We start from the raw sequence: 15739 nt of genomic DNA, 5'->3' as shown, positions 1-15739 counted from the left end.
TATGTTTACATTATAAAATAGTTAATAGTCATAAAAATTATAAGTGAAAAAACACTGCAATATGAAAGTGCTGGGAAGAATTTTAAGACTAAAAGACCAATTTTCTCTTGCTCCACTCCTACTCACATCCTGTGATTCAGTAGCTCTCAGCAGAAGGGGAAATTACAATGGTGGAAATGACAGTGACACAGGCTCTGGCCCCGGGGAGCCCCACTCAGAGCTTCTCTTCAGGATAAATGAAAAGCAGAGCTCAGGCTGCCTGGGCCCCGTCACCAAAACCTGCTCCAGTGCCTGCCAGCCCAGCCTCCACTAACACTCCTGGCTCTCAGCATAAGAACTTTTGTCAGTATAAGTGGCATTGCCCCACCTTCTCTAGGACTTGACCCTTGCTGCCAACCACAGGCACTGGGCATATCTGTGAGGCCAGTCTTACCCACCACAGCTGACATTAACAGTGAATGTGGAATTACAGATGATTTTTACTTTCTTACTTCACATTCCTTGTTTTAGACTCCTTATGAGGATCACAAAACTGCTTTATAATTAGATGAAATGGTAGATTAAGTCCATAAAAGTTATGCAATCAGATTGGGAATGTCATAGGAATTCTGTACATTAAAGATATTTTTGAAAATTGATGTTGATCATTCTTATTGTCCAAGTTCTGATATCTCAATGAGAAAGACTGTCCAACCCTAGAGGAATGAGTAGTCAAAAGACGACAGAACAACGACAGGTATGTATGTCTTCATTTGTCTCCAGTGAGAGTCAATTCATCTCCAGCTTGAACAAAAAGGTAACACTGATGTTCTCACAAAGAGGGAAATGAAAGAAAGTCTTTGACTATTTTTTTTTTCTGAAAACCAACATAACGAATTGTTTGATTCTCATATGCTGCATAACAATTATATGCAGTGACAAATTGTTTCTTGAGATTGGTTCCAGGTGCTGCACCTGATGCATTATAAAGGAGCTCAGAGAAAAATGAACAGTTTTCATTTTTTATAAGGATAACATGAACCAAATGATTAGAACATCTTAAATCCACTGCACTATTTTCCTCTATTCTTTTCTCTGTCTCTCTGTCTCTCTCTCTTCTCTCCTCTTCTCTCCAATTAAGGCAATTTAGTCATGACACAATTTCCTTTCTCCAAAGAAATGTGTATTAAATAACAAAAGAAAACTATTTTAAAGATGTCAGTTTTTAAAAGGCAACAGTAAATGGCACTTACTTTCTTTCAGAAAGAAAATAATTGCTTTAGTTTGAGGAAAGGGGAAAATTCTAAATCGAAAGAAGAAAAGGCAAGCTGTGATTCTAAAGGGACTTTTATATCAGCAATGATCGAACACCTGCTATGAAAAATATGATTAGATAGGTAGATATGGATATAGATTAGATATAGACATATATACACACACTACATATATAGAGATATATATATATACACACACAAATACATGTATGTGTGTATGTATATACATATTTTTGATAGGTTTACATATATATAAATATAGATTATATTAAATTTTATATTATATTATATCTTCCTTGATCAGTGTTAATAAATAGTAACCAGTTGGAGAACTAAAATGCATCATTTTATAATCACTGGGGAGGACAACAGTACGATATTAAAGATACCTCGTCATGTGTTTGGAGAATTAACAAAATGATAATCATTTCTCATTTCTCATTTCTCATTTCATTGCAGCATTCACCCTTCACCACGATGACAATAAGAAATTATAACACGATTGTTTGCAAACTAGGCAAAAACTCATTTGGTAAGGTTTAGAGAGTAAGGCAACACTAAACCATTACTTTTATACTGGAACTCCTTGTGTGAAACATAATGTTTATGCTGTGAAATGCAAGGCATAGAGGAGAGGAAGAGAAAAGGAGAGAGAAAGGCAATTTTTTTGTGTCTCTATTACCCTTTATTCATTCACTTTTATATTCATCAAGTATTCTTGGAGCTCCTACTGCCCACCGGGGACCCACCAGGCACTGTGGTCCTTGCGTATTAAAGCACGTGGAAGTAATTACACTCCTCCAGTCTGCTTGCTCTTCGCTGATGGGCACAACTCCTACAAAATTAACTCAGATATATTGATAGGTAATTTCACTGCTTTTAAAAATTTTATTTATATCTAAATTAGCCTCAAAGAGGAAATGTGTTTTTAAAATCTTTGTGCTACTCCATACCACTTAGCCACTGAGTGTCAGGTTACTCTGTTACTTGGATTCTAACACAATGAAAACTGTTTTTGGAGAAAGGAAGGATGAAGTTGTTTCAGCACACATAGTTGATGCCCACAGCACTTTTCCTGGATATAAAAGATTCAGTAATAAAACATTCAAGGAAGTTGGATTATTTCTTTTTTTATGTTGCTCAATTTTATCTTTTCTTTTTCTTTTTTAAATAAAAACCTTTGGCAGATGAAGAAGGTGCCTACCAAGTGATTAAAGACAAATGCATAAAAAAAACTTAAGGATTCTTAAAGAAAAAAAAATTGCTCTGAAATATAAGTACCCCAGACATTTTATCTAAAGTGGAAAGATCATATCCACTAAGAAACATTGCTATTTGCATTGAAAATGATATTTTAGTTAAAATATTTGAACCAGGGCTCAAGATAACCAAGCCTCCTTTGTTCATTTTTATATCCATTTACAAACATGTATTTTTTAAGTTTCCCTGTATCTTCATCAATCTTCTAGGCACTGGGAACAGAGCAGTAAAAAGAATTAAAACTTTGAAGTCCCTACCTGCTACTTGGTAAGGGAAAAAAAATAAACAGTATAATAAATAGTATTTCAAACAATGGTAAGTGATAAAGAAGGAATGCTGATATTTGCTCTTTTATAAAAGATGCTTAGGGAAGATGGCATTGCTAAGGGGATGTGTGAGCGGAGATCTGAAGGAGTGAGAGAACACGATGTGGGATTATCTGAAAAAGACCATCACAGGTGGAAGAACAGCAACCTCAAAGCCCTGAATGAGGAAAGTCTTCAGTGTGCTTCCAATATAGCAGGGGCCAGTGTGGCTGGAGTAGAAAGAAGAAGGAAACTGCGTGATGAAGTCAGACAGATAGGAATTGAGGTTGGAGTACAGATCATATATAGCCTTTGATCATTATAAAAATGTAGACTTTTACAATGAGTGAAATGAGGAATAAATTAGACTGTTTTGGACAGAAGAGTGACATAACCAGCCTCCTGTGTTGAAAGAATCACTTGGGCTGCTGGGCTGGAAATACACTGTGCCTGTGGAGAGAGGATATTAGTTTGAGAGGCATTAGCTCAGAGATGGCATTTAAAGCAATGAGATAGATTTAATCTTGGCATTTCTACTTCCCATGCAGGAAGTCCCAAGCGACTGTTGCTCTCAGGCTATCAACAAAAACATACTAGAATTACATACTTTTTGTTTGTTTGTTTGTTTGTTTTTATCAATTAAACAGCTGAAGATGCATAGAAATCCTAACATTTTGTTTCATTTAATAAGTCAGAAAGGTGAAGATGTATTAATATCTAACAAAACTAAATTTCAGTAATATAAGCAGTATACAGGCAAATCAATGTACAGATTCAGAAAGCTCAGCTAAAGCCAAACAGGAAATGAGAAACAGCATGCCCTTGTTTTATGTTAAGTGTTGAATCACTAAATTGTACTCTTGAAATTAATATTACACTATATGTTAACTAACAAATTTAAATAAAAACAACAAAAAAGACATTCCTAGACACCATAATAAAACTGCTAAAAGCCAATGATAAAATAAAAATTCTAAGTAACGAGAAAAAAAAAAAGGTACATTGTATAAAGGGAACACCAGTGCAAACAGGTGTGGAGTTTTCATTAGAAACCATGGAGACTAGATGTCACAGAATGCAAAAAAAAAAATATATATATATATATATGAAAAATTTCACATCTACTCATGATTAAAATTCTAAGCAAACAAGGAATAGTAGGGAACAGCCACATGCTGAAAAGGAACATTTACAAAATATATAATGATGACTATTGGACACCCAAAATTGGAATAAGATAAAGACATCTATTGTTTCCCGTGCTATTAAAATCATACTAGAGACCCCAGTTACTGTAACAATGCAAGGAGAAGAAAGAAAAGCCATAACAAAATAGGAAGTTAGGCTTTATTTGCAGATGACATTTAGATAGAAAATCTTAAGGAATCCATATAAAAAAAAAAGTTCCAGAACTAATATGTGAAATTAGCAAGGTCATAGGATATAACTTCAATATATATATTTATCTCTCTATCATCTAGATAGATGATGATAGATAGATAGATAGATAGATAGACCATGCTGCATGGTAATATCCACAGGTGGTTTCAGAATATATATTTAATATTGCTTGCTTTTTTATAAAAGAATCAATTATAAAATAAAATTGTAAGCCATTTATTTCATATTAGCTTCAAAAGTATAAAATACTTAGCAATAAATTTAACAATAATTGTGAAAAACCTTTTCATTGAACAGAACAGAACTTTGCTGAGAGAAATTGAAGAAAACCTAATGAAAAACTATGCCATCATCAATTGCAAAACTCAATATTATTAAGATATCAATTCTCTGCAAATTGATCTATTGGTAAAATTCCACACCAATAAAAATTTGGACAATTTTTGTGACATTAACAAACTGATTCTCAAATTCATGTGGAAATTCAATTTAGAGTACCAAAACAATTTTAAAAGACAAAAGAGAATTGTAGGAATTAAGTTACCCGATTTCAAGACTTATATTAAAATTGTAGTAATCAATAGAATATGGAATTAGTGAAATAATAAACATATAGATTTGTGGAATAAAAAAATAATCCAGAAATCAATCCACATATGTATTGCCAATGGATTTTCAATGAAGGTATCAAGGTAATTCAGAAAATAAGACTTTAAGATTGGCATATGTTTTATCTTATTCATATAGACGGTACTGAAACTCTGGATATTTCTATGGAAAGAAATGAACATCAAAATATTTGCCTTGTGCTATACATAAAATTAGCATAATTATTAACTTAAAATTGCCTTAATTATCTTCTGGTTTTAAAGTAAGATTATTTTTGATTATCTGGATTGATCCAGTGTAATTTCAAGGGTCCTCAAATGTGGAAGACCGAAACGTAAGAGTAACCTCAGAGTGATGAATGTAAGCAAAACTTGACTATCCGTTCTTGTCTTTGAACATGGAAAGAAGCCATGAACCAAGGAATGTGGGCAACCTCCAGAAGCTGGGAAAAATTAGAAAAGGAATTCTCCTCTAAAGCCTCCACAAGGAAATAAAACCCTGATAGAACTTTGATTTTAGCCCAGTAAGACCCATTTTGGAATTGACCTCCAAAACTGTATAATAATAAATTTGTTGCTTAAAAAAAAAGAATCAGGGGCACCTGGGTAGCAGTCGTTAAGCGTCTGCCTTCGGCTCAGGGCGTGATCCTGGCGTCCAGGATCCAGTCCTACATCGGGCTCCTCCGCTGGGAGCCTGCTTCTTCCTCTCCCACTCCCTTGCTGTGTTCCCTCTCTCACTGGCTGTCTCTCTGTCACATAAATAAATAAAATCTTTAAACAAAAAAGAATCATAAGATTAAATGCAAATGCTAATACCATACAACTTCTAGAAGAAAATGTAAGAGAAAATCTTTTCAACCCTAAGGTAGGGTAGCATTTTTATGCAGGAATTTCTTTTCAGCAATCCTGACAAAGTATATATATTTTTCCAAATCCATAAAATTAGAGGAAAAAAAAACAATTGAAAGATTGAAAAATATGTGAAAAAAATATAATTCTGAAAGTATGAAAGCTTAACAATCAACATAAAGACAAAATTGAAGAAATCCACTAATATCAAATTGTGGGGAAAAAACAGAAAACACTAACATATGGCCATAAAATTCAAGGCCAGTATCTGCATGAACTGAATCAAGAACATGCAAGAGAGAAGCAGTCATTATCCTCATAGCAGTTGCCATGTTTTGTGTGTGTGTGTGTGTTTCTATCTGTTGCTAACAGGGAAACATTCTTGTACATAAAATAGCTTTTAATAAGTTTAAGAGGCATAGCATACCTTTGGCAAACCCTGAGTAGTATTCTAAGAAGTAATGTATTTGGGGAGAATAATGTCTTTAAATTGGCAATATCTTCAAGTAATTTTGTATGACTCTATTAAACTTGCTAGGAGATCCAAATGTTGCATTATTCAAACGCTGCATGGTAATATCCACAGGTGGTTTTCAGTGTTTGGATATTCACCATAGACTTTACTTCTTTCTAACTCCTTTAAACGAAAGTATTGCAAAGTGAAGAAGATGTAGATATTATTGTGGAATGCTCCAACATGAAATTGGAAACTATTCTAAACTCTAAATCATCAAAAGTAATACTAACTTCAACGGCAAAACCAAATCAGGACAAGCAAACAACAGTTTCATTATTTAAAAAGGAAGTAAGTTTGAGTTTTGGGAGACAGTTTCCCATTGGGTTCTCACGTGTAGGCACTAACAACAACTAATTTGCTCCCAGTGGCATTTTCAAGTATTTTTGTACAAGCAAGCAGGCTGGGAAGTTAAAAATATCTTCCTCCCCAAAGATTTGTTTTGCTTAGTTTCCCAGGATACTGAAGATAAGGATCTCCCCCTCCCCGACCTTAAATAAATTTTGTAACATTCCAGAATAATAAAAAATAGTTCTCTCACTCAAGAGTTGCATATATACTTGTATTATCAGGGTAATAGAAATAATGTCTCTCTGGAAAGGAGGGTGGACAGATCTGCTTACAGCCTTCTGTATAAGATCAGGCTCCCTAATATCAGTGTTCCTCTCCTGTAACAACTCTATTGTGTGTATACACAGCAGCTAGCTTTTATCACATCACTCTGGGGAATCAGGCTAGGGTGATTGACCCAACAATGGTACTTTGGCTACTACTGTTGCTGTGAGTAATAAACTGGATTCTTATGCTTTCTGTCAATATATACTAAACTGTGGCAAGCTAACTGATTAGATTGCAGGTAATGAAACCCTCAGATAACTTTACATGTTCTCAAAATATAAAGCAACATGTATGGCAACATCAATTTGAAGATTCTTTGTATTATTATTTTTTTTAATTTTAGAATAAAAAGAATTTGAAAGAAGACTGAGATAGCCAATGCAGCAGGAGTTCTACCAAAAGAGAGCGGTGCCAAAAAAGTCAAGTTCAATGAGTATACTCTGTACAATGTTGCTGAAAATCATGTAAAATATGGATGGAGATCTGACCACCAGACATAGTAGTACAGGGATCATTGGTGACTTTGGCAAGAGCTCTCTCAGTGGAGAGATAGAAATGGAAGACTAACCAGTGTGGCTTTAAGAGGGAGGAGTAGAACATAGATGAGATAACCAAAGTGGATATTCTCATTTTATACTTGAAGGAACTGAGGGTCAGGAAATTTGAAAGACCTTGTCCCAAAAGACTTTATCCCAAAAAACTTCTCTAGTAACTAACGATGTTAAGAGAATCTGGTTCTGTCAGTTTCTCTTTCCATTATAGCATGCAGCCTACTATACGGAATGTTAGAGCTGTCAGGGTCCTAATTCTCCTGACAGATGAGAATTTAGAAGTCATTTGTGAATTAATAGCACTATTCTGAATTATGATTGAGATGGACTCTGCATTGGCTAGCTATACTTTTAGGTTAATGAAGATATATTAGATTTAAAATGATGGCTAGGTGATTTACATTTCAATTGACTCTGGGAATTTAGGGTTTATTGCCTGGGGAAAACCTTTATTCTCATATATTATGATTGACTACTCCATTGTTAAGGGGATATAATTTGATTTTACCTAGGTCTTATAATGCAATTTAGCTTTTTCTCTCCGTAAGTGTCCTTCTTTTTATTTTATTGTTATTATTTTTAATGTAGAGTTGTATCCATTTTGGTCCTCACATAAATTATGTGCCAGAACGGCCATCTCAAACCACACAGCTGCTCTCCAGTTCCAGACAGTTTTGTTAATGCAACATCTGCCTTGTCTGTCTTGTGCTTGCCCATGTATTAATACTCAGCTTTGTGCAGCTCACAGAATCTCTCAAGCATATAATAAATAAGTTCCAATGAATTAGAACCTTCTGCTTCAGCTGATATTAGTTTTTGTTGTTGTTTTGTTTTTCTCTCGGCTAGTTTAAAATTTCTCCTGTTCTCTCAGAACAGCTCAAATAGTCAAGGATTGAAATTAGTTTTGAAATGTTGGTGTTTCTTTCCCCCCCTCCTCCAGGAAACTTCAGCATCCCCTTTCACAGAATAATAACTGTTTAACAATAACAAGTTTAAAAACTTGTTAGCTGTTTAACAAAAAAAGGTTAAAAACAAAGATTTTAAAACAAAGATTAAAAACAAGTTTAAAAACAAAAGATTAGATTATGAGTATTTTGTCACCCCACTAATAATGATTTTCATTTCCTAGTGAACTGGTATACTCTATATTGACATTATTCTGAAAATCAGAATTAAAAATTTTAAATTTTATTATATTTTGATAAGTATATATTTTCTCACTATACACTATAAAACAATTAAAAAACAAAAATATATAAAATATGATTTTCCCTCAATGGAATTTCTATCCAAAGAGGAAAAAGTAAAAAGAGAAGGAATACACTACTAACTTTCATCTTCTGTAAGATGGATTCTATGTGACCATTATGTTTTTTTTAATCTCCAGGGAAAACAAATTAAATATTACAAGCAGGATAATTTACAGACACGCCAATTTCTGTTTGTTTTGGTTTTGTTTCTTAATTGTATATGCTCCTTTCTGTTCTAAGAGTTCAGGCAAGTACATGGACCTCCTCGACAGCAATGGTTTTTTTGCAAGCCAAAAGCCAATAGATAGCCATCCAATCTGGCTTTTGCATTTCAGTTTTCTCTGTATCTTTGTAGGAGTATGCTAGAATGGAAGAGTGAGAAGATAAGGTGTTCAGGAAAAGAGCGAATCCATAATTTTTCTAGAGGTGGAATTTTATAGATTTCTTGCCTTTTTAGTTTAACCCCAGTTTTGTAGCAGTTCTTGGTGAGGAGAAGCTTGCATGAAGCTCACAGGTTGGCTGAATCCTAGGTATGTGGGTCTCCTGGCTCAGAAAAGATCATGAGATATTAGGTAACGACAAAGTTTCCAATCTCAACTGATTGATCTTGAGTAGTATGTATACCAGCATAGAGATCTTCATCTAAATTTGGAGGCTAGAAAGGAATCCCAATAATAACAGGTTGAATTTCACCAGCTAGGATATATAACGGTTTGGAGTCTGATATAACCAGACTTAAGAAAGATAAATATTATGACATTTTTTACATAAAGTATGTCTAACATGTCAAGTACAATGTTGATAATTGCTATTAAAAATTGAATTACGCATTCTTAAAACTTTTAGGTAATAAATTATTTTATTTCACTTGCATTTCATATAACCTTGCCAATCACATCACATGAATATAGATAATATCATTCTCCTTTTCAAAGATTCATTGATTTATACTCAAAATGTTAAATGGTTTATCTAAGAACTGAAAGAGTAAAATTTAAATGCTACCCAATTCCAAAGTCTTCCCATTATAGTTCAAAGAGATACTTTTTTTCCCAAAGATTTTATTTATTTATTTGCCAGAGAGAGAGAGAACACAAGCAGGAGGAGCAGCAGGCAGAGGGAGAAGCAGGATCCCCGCTGTGCAAGGAGCCTGATGCGGGACTCAATCCCAGGAACCCTGGGATCATAACCTGAGCCGAAGGCAGGCACTTAACTGACTGAGCCACCCAGGTGTCCCTCAAAGAGATACTTTTATTTTACACTTTGACAAACCACAGTTTGTCAAGGCCTCATGTGGGAATTCAACTGGAATAATGTTGGCTTTTCTTTGAAGATTTTACCTGTCTTCTCCACAGGAGGAGTTGGAAGCTTCCCTGTAGGTATCCTTTTTGGGTCAGCCAGCCTATCTATAGAACACATTTTTTACCCCATGCCTTAAGTTAAAGGAACCACTGTTCAGAGACCTTGTAGTTTCCTAGTTCTGACCAATGGGAAATTAATTATTGGGTCCAGAACTAGAAGTCCATGCACATTGAATCAAGGTTGATTTTTTTCAGTAATATTAATAATATTTTTATCTCTGTCTTCCATATACCTCATACTCTACCAACTGTGTTTGAATAGCAATTTTCAAGTTCCTGTACTTAAATTTATTCAGTAGTTCTTCATGTGAACTCTTTCGACTGCAAATGATAGAAATCTGGGTCAGTCTCAATTTGGTCATGAGGAAAGGGTTAATCAAATTGCAAGAGAGTCTGGAATGCAAGCACGTACTGGGAACACTAAAATCATGGACTTGAATCTTCTGATCTCTTAGCTCAGCTTATTTTTATGTTGCCTTCACTGTAAACTCCCTCCACGTGGTGGGAAACAGGGCCATGATGTTTCTGATGCTTGTCTGTACTTTGGCCTTTATAGATACCATAGCTGCAGACAAGTAGCTAATGATAATAAAGTAACAATAACAACTAGTATTTACACTTTAAATGTGCTAAGCATTTCAGATACAGTAATTCTTTTTATCCTCACAAATGGCTTACAGGGTAGTCTCAACAGTATCTCACAATTCATAGTGGCACAGCCAGTATTGGAAAGCAGTTCTGAATGTGCTCAGAGATGGCTTGCCAACCTATACTACTTATACTACTTCTCCCAATTATACACTTCCTCTCTTAATCTGATTAAAAATGCAAAATTGACAAAATTGGGGTATTTTTTGTTTTTTCTAACAGTACTGATTTCTAATTAGCCTTCACTGCATTAACAAGTAACTATACAATTAAATGTCCTCTCTAGTTACATGTGTAAGTTTGACTTTATAACATACTATTTGGCAAAAAATATGTTTTTGATCATTTTTTATTTTATGAAAGATCCATGCTGAGTTTTTCATTTCTCAAAATTCACTTGTTGCAATGTAGGCACAGTTGTTTACTGGATAATTCATTGGCATGGGTTATGAAAATTTTCTCTCTGAAGCTGGAATCCACATAAAGCAAAATATACAATTATGAATATATTTAATAGAAATGTCACAATGTATTATTTCTTTAATACTTGATATTCTACCATGAAATTTAGCTTGGCATTGACTTAAAATTAGAACTTTGGCATTTCTGATTATAACAAATGTTAGCAATACTTCTTAATTCTTAGTGAAAGGATGTAGTTGAAAGAGAAAGAAGAAAATTTTGTTTTAAATAAGAAGGATCCAAAATAAGAACATGTTTATAAAAATAAAGTCAATACTTTCATGCATATGGTTATCTTTGGTAGAGTGAATATATTTTAATAACACAGATCAGGAAATATGAATTGATAGGTATAAATATTCTTAGGGATGACAAAACAATTGAAATGCAGACTGCCTCAAAAACTTAGAATATTTGGTTACTATGTATGTGGTTATCTATCAAGATTAAATGCAAATATGACTTATATTTTGGTCTTTCCTCTGAATTGGGGGAGAGAGCATTAAAATCTTCCAGACTAATAAGAAGTAAAATGCATTTTTTAAAGAAGGGTTCTCTTCAATCTTGATAGTATCAGTTAAATGTGATCATGAAAAACATTAATCTTAAACACACCTTTTTGTTGATTTCAGCAACTTCCCAGCTTGTGACACTGCCTATTCAAATTAGAATTTCTCTTTTTTTCAATCTTTTTTCATTCCCTTATTCTGTGCCTCCCACACAGGTCCACTGTCACAGAATTATCTTTGTGTTACAAATAAAAATAAAATAAGCAGGAAAGATATATAGAAGGTGATTTCACTTAGAAAGCCTATTGAATTAAAATTGTCATGCCCAAGTGTCCCTTGACTTTTTCCACAACAAAATCCTTCCATGGCCATCATTCCTGAACATCCACATAGAGACTTTAATTCTTGCTTTGAAGATGAATTAGCAATATCAAGGCTTTAACTTCACATACTGTTCAAAAAAAAAAAAAGGGCCATAGGTTTGTAATTTTTTTTCTCACTTTGGCTCTGTATATTTTAGATATGTGCTGATGATATATTAAATGTTCTGTGATTTGATCCAGGACATACAATTATGAGGTTGAGTTCAGACAACATCAGTATGAAAGTCTTGTAATTCCCTTTTTACTACTTCAAACTCCCCATGATGTTATTGTGTCAATTAATTATCCTTTAAGGAATTTCTCCAATTCATTTCCTTCAAGGAAGCTACTCAATGTGGTACTTACTAAAACTGATTTCAAAAGTAATATTCATACACTTTAGAATGTACTCATTCCATGAAAAAACAAAATAAAACAAAACAAAAAACAACAAAAACAGAACAAAAAAACAAACAGGCTTCTAGTTCCTCAGTTATGCCAGGGCCATGGTTTGAGGGTTGGATATTTTTCAAGTAGCAATAAAGAGTAGCAGGACTGTCTTAAGCCAATTTGTTTTTAATACATATTTTTACTATTTAAGGCAGTTTGGGTTTGGGTTTCCTATCCTAGCAGCCAAAAGCATGCTCTCTGATTCTCAAGGTTCACTGGGTATCCTGGTATTTAACTGTAAATAGTAATATGCACATTATTTAGGGAAGCCTTTCTGGATCTAAAATGCTGCTCCCCTACTGACATTGTTATAGTCTCACTCTGTTTGGCCAGCTGGTTAGTTTCTGAGAATTTCCTTTTCAGATTTTAGAAGAAATTTTCCTTCTTCAGTTAAATAATCGTAAGTGCAGATGTATTTGAAGGCATGGTAGGTAATGAAAAGGTGTAATGCCAAGGGTAATGAAAACTATTTGCACAGGGTAAGAGAGTAGGGCATGCTTTTCAGACATCAGTTTGAGTTCGGTGGGCCATAGTCAGCCCTTTTAAAATGAAAGAATAGAATAGAATAGAATAGAATAGAATAGAATAGAATAGAATAGAATAGAATAGAATAGAATAGAAGAATAGAATAGAATAGAATAGATCAAAACACATCCCGTAAATGCAGTAAGGGTAAGGACTGTTTTGTATTTGTGTGTGTGTGTGTGTGCGCGCGCGCGCGTGATGGGGCTGGTAGGGAGCAGGATGGGAGAGAGAATAGTCTGGGTAACAACATAAAATATGTCTCTTACTGTGCGTATTTTCAAATTTTGAAACTTACTGAAGCAGGTAGCATCTGCTCCATTTAGAAACATTCAAATTTAAAACAAATAAATAAAATACTGATTTAGCCACAGAAAATGCATATACAGGTGGAACTCAGTCTAGATACAGCCAGTATGTGACTCCAACTTGAATCTTTCATGTATAATATTAATTTATTTTCTAATTAAAGATGATCAAGATAGGATATTTTGGAATTGAATTACTTATTAAGTTTACCAGTGCTTATTAAAGCTCCAGTACCTCCGAAACTTATTAAGGCTATTATAGTTATTACTGGGTCATCTTCACTTACTTGGTTCCATTTCTCAATTCTTCCTTAGTAGTTTAGATGTATTTATGTAGTTTTATATTCAAAATCTTGTCACTAGGTAACAAATTGATAATGCCATATAAAAAATGTTATCTTGTGAGATGTGAAACATCAGATTTTTTAAAACTACTTTAAAAGCAAGGTAACCATAAAATAATATGTTAAGATATGTTCAATGCAAGATTAGGTACCAAAACTTTCTGATCTCCTGAATTCTTTCCTCTTAGTGAATACATTGTTTTCTTGCCCATAGGTAACCCTAAAAATAAATACCTTCTTTTTCCTTTGAAGAAAAACAACATGCATTCAAAATATTTATCTGAAATATCTTTCGTAAATGTAAAAAACTCTAAATTCCCAAACTAAGCTTCCATTAGCGTTATGACTGTTGACTGTTACTCGAGACAACATTTTAAATCAAATATTCAGAAAATCTGAAAAAATAAAAATCAATTGACTCTAGAAAATTCAAAAATGCGATCTGTAAATCTTCTCCCTTACTAAAGGAGAAGATATTTGTAATCTAGAAAGGAAATATCCTATTTTAACTTTTGTTTATTATAAAACTTAAAGTATTAGAAAACACAATGAACTTGAGAAATAGAACTGCATATCAAAGTATTTCCTCCTCTTGGTAACTCTGAAGCAATTGAGGTCAATATTTTCATGAAATGTACCCTGCTACCATCACTTTGGGCTTCATTTGGGACCCATCCACAGCAGTCTGGGCCATCTTCTGGATATTTAGAGGGAAGTTTTGGTGGATGTTTTCTTGAGCTGGTAGCTTTCTTTTTCTTCAACTCTTCTGTTTTTCTCAATTTCATTCTCTGATGCTAGGGGTTCCTTGAATGATGAAGTTATTTTGCTAATCTCTTGTTTACAATCATTCTGTTCCATCTGGCTGAGGCATGTTTTCGTGGGTTTTTGTTTCTTGAGAGCTGAGAAGAGCCCTTTCCCATACTGCTTCTTCTGGCTCTAACTTCTGCTATAGCCCACTTCTTCCACCCATCATTTTTTCTTTGCACAATCCTTTGTGTCTTTCTCTTCCTCTTCCACAGCCTCCACTTCCTCCACATTAGGCTCATCTTTCAATCTCATTACAGTCAGAGAGAGTTCTGGGAGTTTGGGGCAGGGGGATAACTTCCCCTCCTGTTCTAGTTTTTAATTTGGATTTGTTTCCTTTTTTCATGGCACAAAAGAGAATCAATGTAAGCTTTTTAGCATTTCTAATGTGATTTCCAGTCTTTTTTGGTTCTGGTATCTCTGTGGGCTTTACAGGTTTTATCAATCCTTTAAGTCTGTCCCTCTTTCCTCAGTTCTAAGTTCTCAAGTAGTTTCTTCCGTGACACACCATCTAACACACTCTGATTTTGTTTCTGACATGAAAGCATCTAAAACATCTGGAGATGGTGACTCTGGTAGAGCTTTGCTTAAGGTTTTTAACCTCTCAGAGATTTCAGAGAGTTCCCTTTCACTATCATTTAACTGGGCAATCAATGACTAAAGGATCTCTGGCTTCTTGTCAATTTTTCAGCCTTCTTCATTTGCATCAGAGGCTTCTCAACAAGAATAGTCGGATTGAGGAATCTGTCATCATCATTACAATAAAATCTTTGTCTTCCCAGTCTTTGGCTTTCTTTCTTCAAGAATCTGCCTCCTGACTCAGTGATCTCTAAGTACATGGATCCAACAAGCTTCCAATGAACGCTATCATTGCCTCCTTTCTTTTCTGAGCCAATGGCTTCAGCCATCAGTTGTTTTTTGGTTGAATCTAATTTTACCCTGCAGTGAGAGAACATCCTTTGTTGCTTTGACAGGTTTCTTCAATGGCCTTACTACTCACTTGGATCCTGTCTCTGTCTTCCTCTGGTCCCTGCAAAATAAAGAGCTGGTGCTATGTCCAAAGCTAAGAACATTGCTCCATGTAGACCAAACAATAGGCGTGCTGTGGCATTTGGATTTGTTTGAGAAAAACACCATCCCTGGGTGCTTCCCAGACCATAGAGAAAGAAGACAGGTCTCTGGTGATAGCAATACATTTCAGTGAGGGGTGCTCTGGAAAGCACGTTGCAGCTAGGCAGTGGCCTGAAAAGGCAGCAACTCATCCCTTTGGACTACAGGTGCCATGGGTGGTGCTGCTCTTCAGGGTCCAGCAGCTGCAGAGGCCCGTGACCAGGCCTCCAGGGGAAGAAGCTGCTGTGAG

At 34.7% G+C, this 15739-nt stretch overlaps 1 pseudogene; it reads right to left on the bottom strand.

The window, feature by feature from the left end:
* Positions 1 to 14111: 14111 nt before the first annotated feature.
* Positions 14112 to 15335, bottom strand: LOC103658271 (annotated as a pseudogene).
* Positions 15336 to 15739: the final 404 nt, after the last annotated feature.

Source organism: Ursus maritimus, unplaced genomic scaffold (genome assembly GCF_017311325.1).
Source record: "Ursus maritimus isolate PB19 unplaced genomic scaffold, ASM1731132v1 scaffold_2, whole genome shotgun sequence".
Classification (NCBI taxonomy): Eukaryota; Metazoa; Chordata; class Mammalia; order Carnivora; family Ursidae; genus Ursus; species Ursus maritimus.
This window is presented reverse-complemented; position numbering and strand designations above follow the sequence as displayed.